Source organism: Peromyscus maniculatus, chromosome 13 (genome assembly GCF_049852395.1).
Source record: "Peromyscus maniculatus bairdii isolate BWxNUB_F1_BW_parent chromosome 13, HU_Pman_BW_mat_3.1, whole genome shotgun sequence".
Classification (NCBI taxonomy): Eukaryota; Metazoa; Chordata; class Mammalia; order Rodentia; family Cricetidae; genus Peromyscus; species Peromyscus maniculatus.
In genome coordinates this window covers 42886569-42894551 of record NC_134864.1, presented here as the reverse complement: position 1 = coordinate 42894551, position 7983 = coordinate 42886569, and positions in this window count along the sequence as shown.

Here is a 7983-nt window from a genome sequence, read left to right as displayed (position 1 = left end):
TCAGTTTATCAGATTGAGAAACAGGAATTGTTATTACATAACATGCCTGGGATCCTTAGCACATCACAATCGCTCACATTTCATTACCCTTTCTGAGTACAAAATGTCACTAGAAACATACATGAAATATTTAGGAACCATGCCTAGTATGCAATAGAACATGCAAAAAACACTAATTTTTTTTTTGAGGGTAAAAGGGAGGGGAAAATATCTTGTTAGTTTCTAATTAGGATTTTAAACTCACAGTTGAATGCTGAAGTCAAGCTTGCTTGGTCGAATAGAGGTTGCCAATCTGTCCACCCATATCCAGTCTTTTGTGTCTCTCATTTACATTCATATCTTTACACAATCAGTTGTATCTCTAGAGCCAGGCGAATAGGATGGAAGCGTTTATTATATGTGTTTGGGATTATTACATAACTTCATATTGTACTAAGGCAGAGAACATTGGGTTTTCTAAATTGTCTAGCAAAGTAAATCAAATTTCCCGAGTACTTTGATCATTCTTTACTTCTAACAGTCTCTGGGATGAGCTCACCATATAGTTATGCAAATGTCTCTCTTGTATTCACACAGTAAGTTATATACTTTATTAAAAAGTCACTTTCAATTCAGTCTCTGGCCAGCAGCCTCATAGCCCTTATTTAGCAATGACATTTGAAAGCAAACAGACATAATTGCGGTTTGGGTAAGCTATAATTGCTATTGTATGCTAAAAAGAAAATTAAGATGCTTTTCTTTTTAGTCAGCATTTCTGAGGGTCATAATTTTGACCAAGTAGTAAGAGAAATAAAGGGCTCCTATTTTACAAAAGTACTCTTACAATACACATAAGCTCATTTTAAATGAGAAGTATGCTTGGTACTAGAATGAACCACATGATCTTGGAGGCAAATGCTAGTGCCTGCTATCTGCATAGGTCTTCTCACCGATGTTCATGCTACAAGGGAGGCCAATCCCTGCCAATCATTTACCCCTCATTGCTCTAATGACAATGGATGAATTGTGTATGTAGACGGCTCAGGAGAATCAGTACTAATTCTTGCTGGAACTTAGAGGCTATACTACACACACACACACACACACACACACACACACACACACACACACATATATTATTATCTAAGAAGAGGGGAGTGTGCATGCATGTCCATACACACACACACACACACACACACACACACACACACACACACATACGTGTGGAGATTGGCAGACAACCTCACGTAAGGTTCCTCTGATTCCGTCACCTTGGTTTTTTTTTTTTTTAAGATAGTGTTTCTCAGTGACCTGGAGCTTTGCAATCGGGCTAGCTGGCCAGCCAGCGAACCCCAGAGACCTGTCTCTGCCACCCCAGTGCTGTGGATTACAGGTGTGCACGGCTCCATCTGACTTTTTAATGTGAATTTTGGATATTGAACTCAGGGCTTCATGCTCGTAAGGTAGGCATTTATATGAACCATGCCCCCAAGACCCGTGACTGGCATTCTCTGGAAATAGTTTGTATTAAAAGGGAATTTCAATTATCTTTTAGAATATTATGTATTTATTGGTGTCTTCTTAGCCCCTTGAGATGGGAAGGAAGGTCATGAAAAGGTATACAGTCCATTTTTTTTTTCACCTTTAGTTTAAAAAGAAGCGTCCCCAGTTCTCAGAACGAGCAGGCTTACTTTGGCTTCTGTTTTTATTTGCGCTCGTCTCCCCAGCCTCCTTTGTGCCTGTTTTTCCCTTGCCGGTCCTCTTGAGTCATATGTTGACATAACTCGGTGCGAAGCCTTGGGTTTGTAGAGACGTGGACACGGAGTCCAGGTACACAGAGATTCTCGTCTGATAAGCCCGCAAACACTCCGCCTGCAGACTTCCTACATTTGAGACATGGTGTTTTCAAACACTGCTTTGCCAAGCAGGTTGGCAGTGACTCCGCCTGCCTGCTGCTGCCTGTCTGAGTGAGGGAGGCTCTGTCTCCCCCTCTGACTCGGGGTTTAATTCTCAGTGTAGACACACTAATAAAGAACTCCTTTTGAAGTAGGGAGTCTAGGTTTTTTTTTCTTCCCTAAGCTTGGGAGACAATTTTGAAAAATGGATCCTTTATTCCAAATTTTATTTTTGATGAAACACAACTCACAGCTCATCTGGGGGGAGGGGTGGTGGCGGATCTCAAGTTTTGCACTGTTGAAACTTTGAGTTTAAGGTGCTATGTCTTTTTTTTTTTTGATAACTTTTTTTCCTTTCTCCTCTTCTCTTCTGCTTCACAACTTGGAGGTTACATCCACCTAAAGTCATTGCTCCTGTTTGACGTTTTCGACTGTGGTCTGGTTATTGCCCTCACTCCCTGAGAGAGAAAGAAAAGGCAACATGGAGGGCTAAAGGGGAGGGACCAAGTAGCCAGGGCCGAACTGAGAACCCCAGAGTGAGAGTCAGACAGTACCCTTCTTACTTTAATACGTGGGAGACGTCAGAGGTCCGGTCAGATCTGTCAGATCCTTCTCTGAAACAAGATAAGCAAAACGAAAGATTTAAGGAAGAAATTGTGCATATTTAGAACGGGCAAAGGAAGGGCTCGGTGAGTGACGACGCATGATGTCCTGAGTTTGGAACCCTCAACCCACCACGCTCTGTGATCCAGGGCTCCTCCAGTGAGTGAAGAGGGGAGACAGGAAAATCCTCAGCGCTTGTGGGCCAGTCTGGAGGACAGAGCAGAAAGCAGGAGACTGTCTCAAGGTAGATGGTGAGGACTGACACCTGAGGCCATCTTTCGATCTCCTCACGTTTGTGCACATGTGTACACACTAATACACATACACATCACACACACACACACACACATCACACATACACATCACACACAGAGATTATTTTTTAAGATTATCAAAGATATGAGTATAAAATCTCACATTAATACACGCCCCCAAAACACACACGCACATGCACATGCAGGCACACAGAGAGGCAGGAGTTGATAATTAGCATATAAAAAGGCAAGAACAGATTTCGGAGATGATGGTCTACTTCGCTGAGCAATACTTGGTGTTTGATTGAGACCAGATATTGCCTGTTCCTTGGCCTTCGGTCCATCTCCCATCCTAAGAACTCTTTTACTGATGAAGTCATGACTTCGTGACAAACCCAGATTTGCTTGGTGCTCTTTGAAATCCGTGCAACTTTAGTAGCAAAACACACCCAACATCTTTGGTGTTCCAAAGACGCTCCAAGATCACTTAAGCAATGAGTGGGCGGACGAGTAGATTGTACTTTTCTGACTCAGCACTCGTCGTATTTTAACAAGAAAATGCTTTCTAATTTGGAGCTCCACAACTTGAGAGAACTCCCAAATTGTGGAGGATTCAGAGGAGGCTGTGAACGGTGATGAGAGAGTTGGCAAACTGAACTGAAATGAAAGAGTTAAAGAGATTGGGAGCGTTTACCTTGGAAAAGAGAAGAAAGGTAACCTAAGATCAGCCATCTAGCTTTTGAAGGTATGGTACATCCATGATGGTTACCAGCTGTTCTCCTCGTCCGTCAAAGGGAAGCAAGGGCCGAGTTCTCCCGCTGTACCTCTCAAATATGGGGGGACAAGTTTCTTGTTGAAGGGAATGACCGAGCTAAGATATAAATTGCTAACTCTGCAAAACTTTTCTGTCGTTGTTTAAATGTCGGATTATTTGGGGGGGGGGCTTGCATTTTCTGGGTGTTTGAACATAATACTGATGTCACAGGTAGCACCGTGATTTATAAGCCTATAGGACAGAAACACATTTTTAAGAGAATGAGTGTGAACAATGGCCCAAGATTCATAGAATCTAAAAATTCGCCTTCATAAAATAAATAAAATCAAAACCAAAGTTGATTTCTACAGAGAATTTCTATCCTAAGATGAATGTGATGCTCTACTTTAACAACAACAACAAAATGCCACCTTTGACACAGGGAAACCCAAAATCAAGGGAGTGTGTATGCATGTGTGTCTGCATGTGTAAAGCACAAAATTATATAGGCACTAATAATTTCAGAATCATGCTAACAACAAAAATAATTACAAGCCTTTCTCTTTTCTTTCTTCTTTCCTTTTTTTTTGTACAGATAATGATAATTCACTGAAAAAGAGCATGATTGCTAGGCAGTGGTGGCGCACGCCTTTAATCCCAGCACTTGAGAGGCAGAGCCATGTAGATCTCTGTGAGTTCGAGGCCAACCTGGTCTACAAAGTGAGTTCCAGGACAGTCAGAGCTGTTACACAGAGAAACCCTTTCTTGAAAAACAAAAACAAAACAAAACAAACAACAACAACAAAAACAGAAAAGAAAGAAAGAAAAAGAAAAAAAACATGGTCTATCAAGTAAGTAGGCCAGAGAACTTGGAAGGTTAGACACTCAATGCCTCCCTTTTTCTTTGTTTATTTTTCTGTTCCAACTGGCTAAGCTAATTTTCCGAGTGGAGGCCTAAACAGATATGCTTCTATGTAAAAGTCTCAGTGTGGACTTAAGTATGTGGACCCAACTCAGAAAGTCAGCTGATCAATTTAATAATAACAAAATTAAAATTTCTACTGCGACTAGCCTTATTGGCCATTTGGTTATCTCAGTGAAGAAGTAAGTCTCAACTAACTCTTTGGGAAAATTCTATTCGTTTGGGTGTCCAAAAAATAAAAACAGAGTCTCATCGTTTGCTTTAAATTTTTATTTGTTTAATTTTTATGTGTATGAGTGTTTTGCCTGCATGTATGTCTAAGCACTATGTGCATGTCTGGTGCCCACAAAGGGATCAGATCCGCTGGAACTGGAGTGGCAGAGGGTCGCTAGCCACCATGTGGGTGCTGGGAATCAAACCTGGGTCCTCTAGAAGAGCAGACAGTGCTCTTAGCTACTGAGCAGTCTTTCCAGCCCCACTGTCTCTCTCTCTCTCTAGACATTTTTGGAAGTCATCACAGAATTTAGATGGATAGTGAGATTTTTCATAGTATGAGGAAAATTAAGGTAGAATTAAACACCACCCTTACCCTAAACAGTGTTGTATGAATGTCATGGCACAGTGCTGTATTTGTACTCTGCTTTAAAAAAAAAAATCACATAAATGCATTGTATGAACGCTATTCTGGTCTCATCCATCACTAAAAAGACTTCTCTGTGCTGAGCAGAACCCTGAGCGCTTACATAATTCTCTGTGAGTAGGCACAGAGAGCTTTTCTTTTTGAACCTAGACTGAAGACACATTATCTGCTGTGAAGATGTGGCATTAATATTCTCCAGTGGAAATACACCAATACGAAAGGCTTCCTCAGCCAGTCATAAGAGGGACGGTTTAGATGTTTGCCTTTCAAATTTCATTATAGAAGAAGACACGCCGGTGTTAGCTTAACATAACCATGGCTTTGTTTGAGGGTGTCTTTGGAAAGGTTTTAATTTGGGAGAGTCTAAATAGTTCAAACCTCATTGTGTACATTTGTAGACATAAAAAAAAAAAAAAAAAACCAAACCAAAACCAACCCAGGATGATATAATGAATGGCTAGCACCAGAATCCAGCAATTGTCAATAGTCTGCATTTCTATTCCATGTATTTCTTTCTTCCTTTATCTCCTTTTAGTTTTTTGAGACAAGGGATGACTGTACAGCCCTGACTGACCTGGAACTCAGTGTGTAGAGCAGGCTGGCCTGGAATTTTCCATGTAGACCAGGCTGGCCTTGATCTCACAGAAACCTGCCTGTCTTTGCTGGGATTAACAACATATACCACTGTGCCTAGCCTCTATTTCCTTTAATAAGCAAAACAGACCACAGAGTTTAACTGTATTAAAACTTCCTCTGGGCACCAGCACCATTTTTATGAATATCTAAAGTACATGTACCCTTACCAGTCAGTTGACCCACACTTTTCTACTGATTCACAGGACAAAACACAGGGTAGATTCCTATGCTTGATGTTAACAAATGGCCATAAACTTGCTGGCTTAAAAGAACACAGAAGAAAAAAATCAATATTATAAAGTTCTGGTGGTTCTAAGCCTGCACGGTTTCTCACTGAGCTAAAAAACGAGGTAGTGATGGGATTGTGTTTGTTCACCAGGTGTCAGGAAAAGCTCCCGTTCCGTGCCTTGCCAGCCTTTTATGGTCTCCCTGTACTCACCATTTTCCAAACCAGCAAATGTTGTGTCTTTCTCAGATTCGACCCTCTCTCCTCTGCCTCTGTTTTTCACATGTAAACGCCCTTGTGACTGTCCCCAGCCTCCAGGGAAGTGATTAGCAACCTGAATTCCACAACTAACATTTTCTTTTTCCATGTCACCTAACACCCTCAGGGGCTGGGCATTAAGATGAAGATATCGCTGGGCACAATAGCGGTGGCGCACGCCTTTGATCCCAGCACTTGGAAGGCAGAGGCAGGCGGAACTCTGTGAGTTCGAGGCCAGCCTGGGCTGCAGAACAAGTTCCAGGACAGTCAGAGCTGTTACACGGTCTGAAACACTGAAACCCTGCCTCAAAACAAACAAACAAACAAATGAACCAAAAAGAGGATATTTATGTGGCCAGGATCTTTCTTGTTAAATAGGTGATATAGATTTAGAAGTTATGGAGAAAAAGCAAAGGGACATTTTTTTGCCCAATCCTATAGATTGGGTCTACAGCTAATTCTGGAACTTGATTGTTCTTTAACTCATTGTTCAACTTGAACAAACATAATGGAATTTATCATCGTACATGTTCAAATGAAACAGAACAAAACTGTTTCGAGAAAAATCTTGATGGTGGTAGCAAACAACTCAGTTTACAGACAGATGACGAATGCCCTCTAATGTGCAGCCGTAACATGATAACATAGAAGGGTGTTTATCTTACACTATGTCCCAAGCTCTGTTTCCTCAGATACCTATGAACTGCCTGACCCCCTGGGACTGGAGTTACAGGTGGTTGTTAGCCACTGTGTCAGCGCTGGAAATCAAACCTGGGTCCTCTGAAATGTTAGGTACTTTCTCTTCAGATTCTCAGGATCCCACGCTATGCCCAAATCTCCCTTCCTTCCTTCCCCTTCTGTTTCCTAACACCATGCCCAGTGGGGAGGCCTCTTCGATCCGCCTTACAGCAGAGAGAGAGAGAGAGAGAGAGAGAGAGAGAGAGAGAGAGAGAGAGAGAGAGAGAGAGATAGAGAGAGAGAGAATGCGATTTCATCTTTGCCACCAGACATAAAGTTGTAGACAGACTACAGATGTGGAGCAGATGTGCGCAATGATCACTTCAAAATACTGAGTGGAACCCTCATAAAAAGTGACAGTGATAAACGTTTGTGCTTCCATTTATTATTTAAACACAATCATCAACTCACTTGTGTTTTACACTCTACCTCATGTATTGCTCTAAAGGCAGTTTACTCCCTACATTATTTCTCTTGTGCTTGGGAGGATGACGGTTTGTCTTCCTTCCAGACTCTGGATGACTGGCTCTACCTTCTTCAGTGTTATTCTAGATGGAGTTGATCTGAAGGGCGAGGAAGCGTCCCTAAGGACGCGCATCCCATGGCAGCCTGAGTGTGAGAACCAGGTGAGATCTCAGTTCAGTGCCGTGAGCCATTTCATTTTTCTGAGTCTTTCTTTGTTTTTCATGTCCAAAATGAGGCTGACACCATGATTGGAAAGACTGATTCTAAGACAAAGCTGAGGTGCGGAATGGAAAACACACAGCACATCTCGTTCCCTTCCTTGTCTATGAAAGAGGAGCCCGGGTCACCAGAAAAACACTTGGGTCCACATATTAATGTTCTAAAATAAACTTTTTTTTTTGTATTTATCCTGAATATCACTGAAAATTCTCACATAGATGTTCACAAATTCAGCGGGTATGCTTTGGAACGTTCTGACTCAGGCCTGGGCAGTATCCTAAAGATCATTTTAGCAGCTGGAAAACTTGCAACAACAAGCAAGCAAAGCAGGGTTCGGTGAGGGGTTTGAACGTCGTGCAGAGGAAGCCTGTCTTACGGAAGAATATGCCGTAGA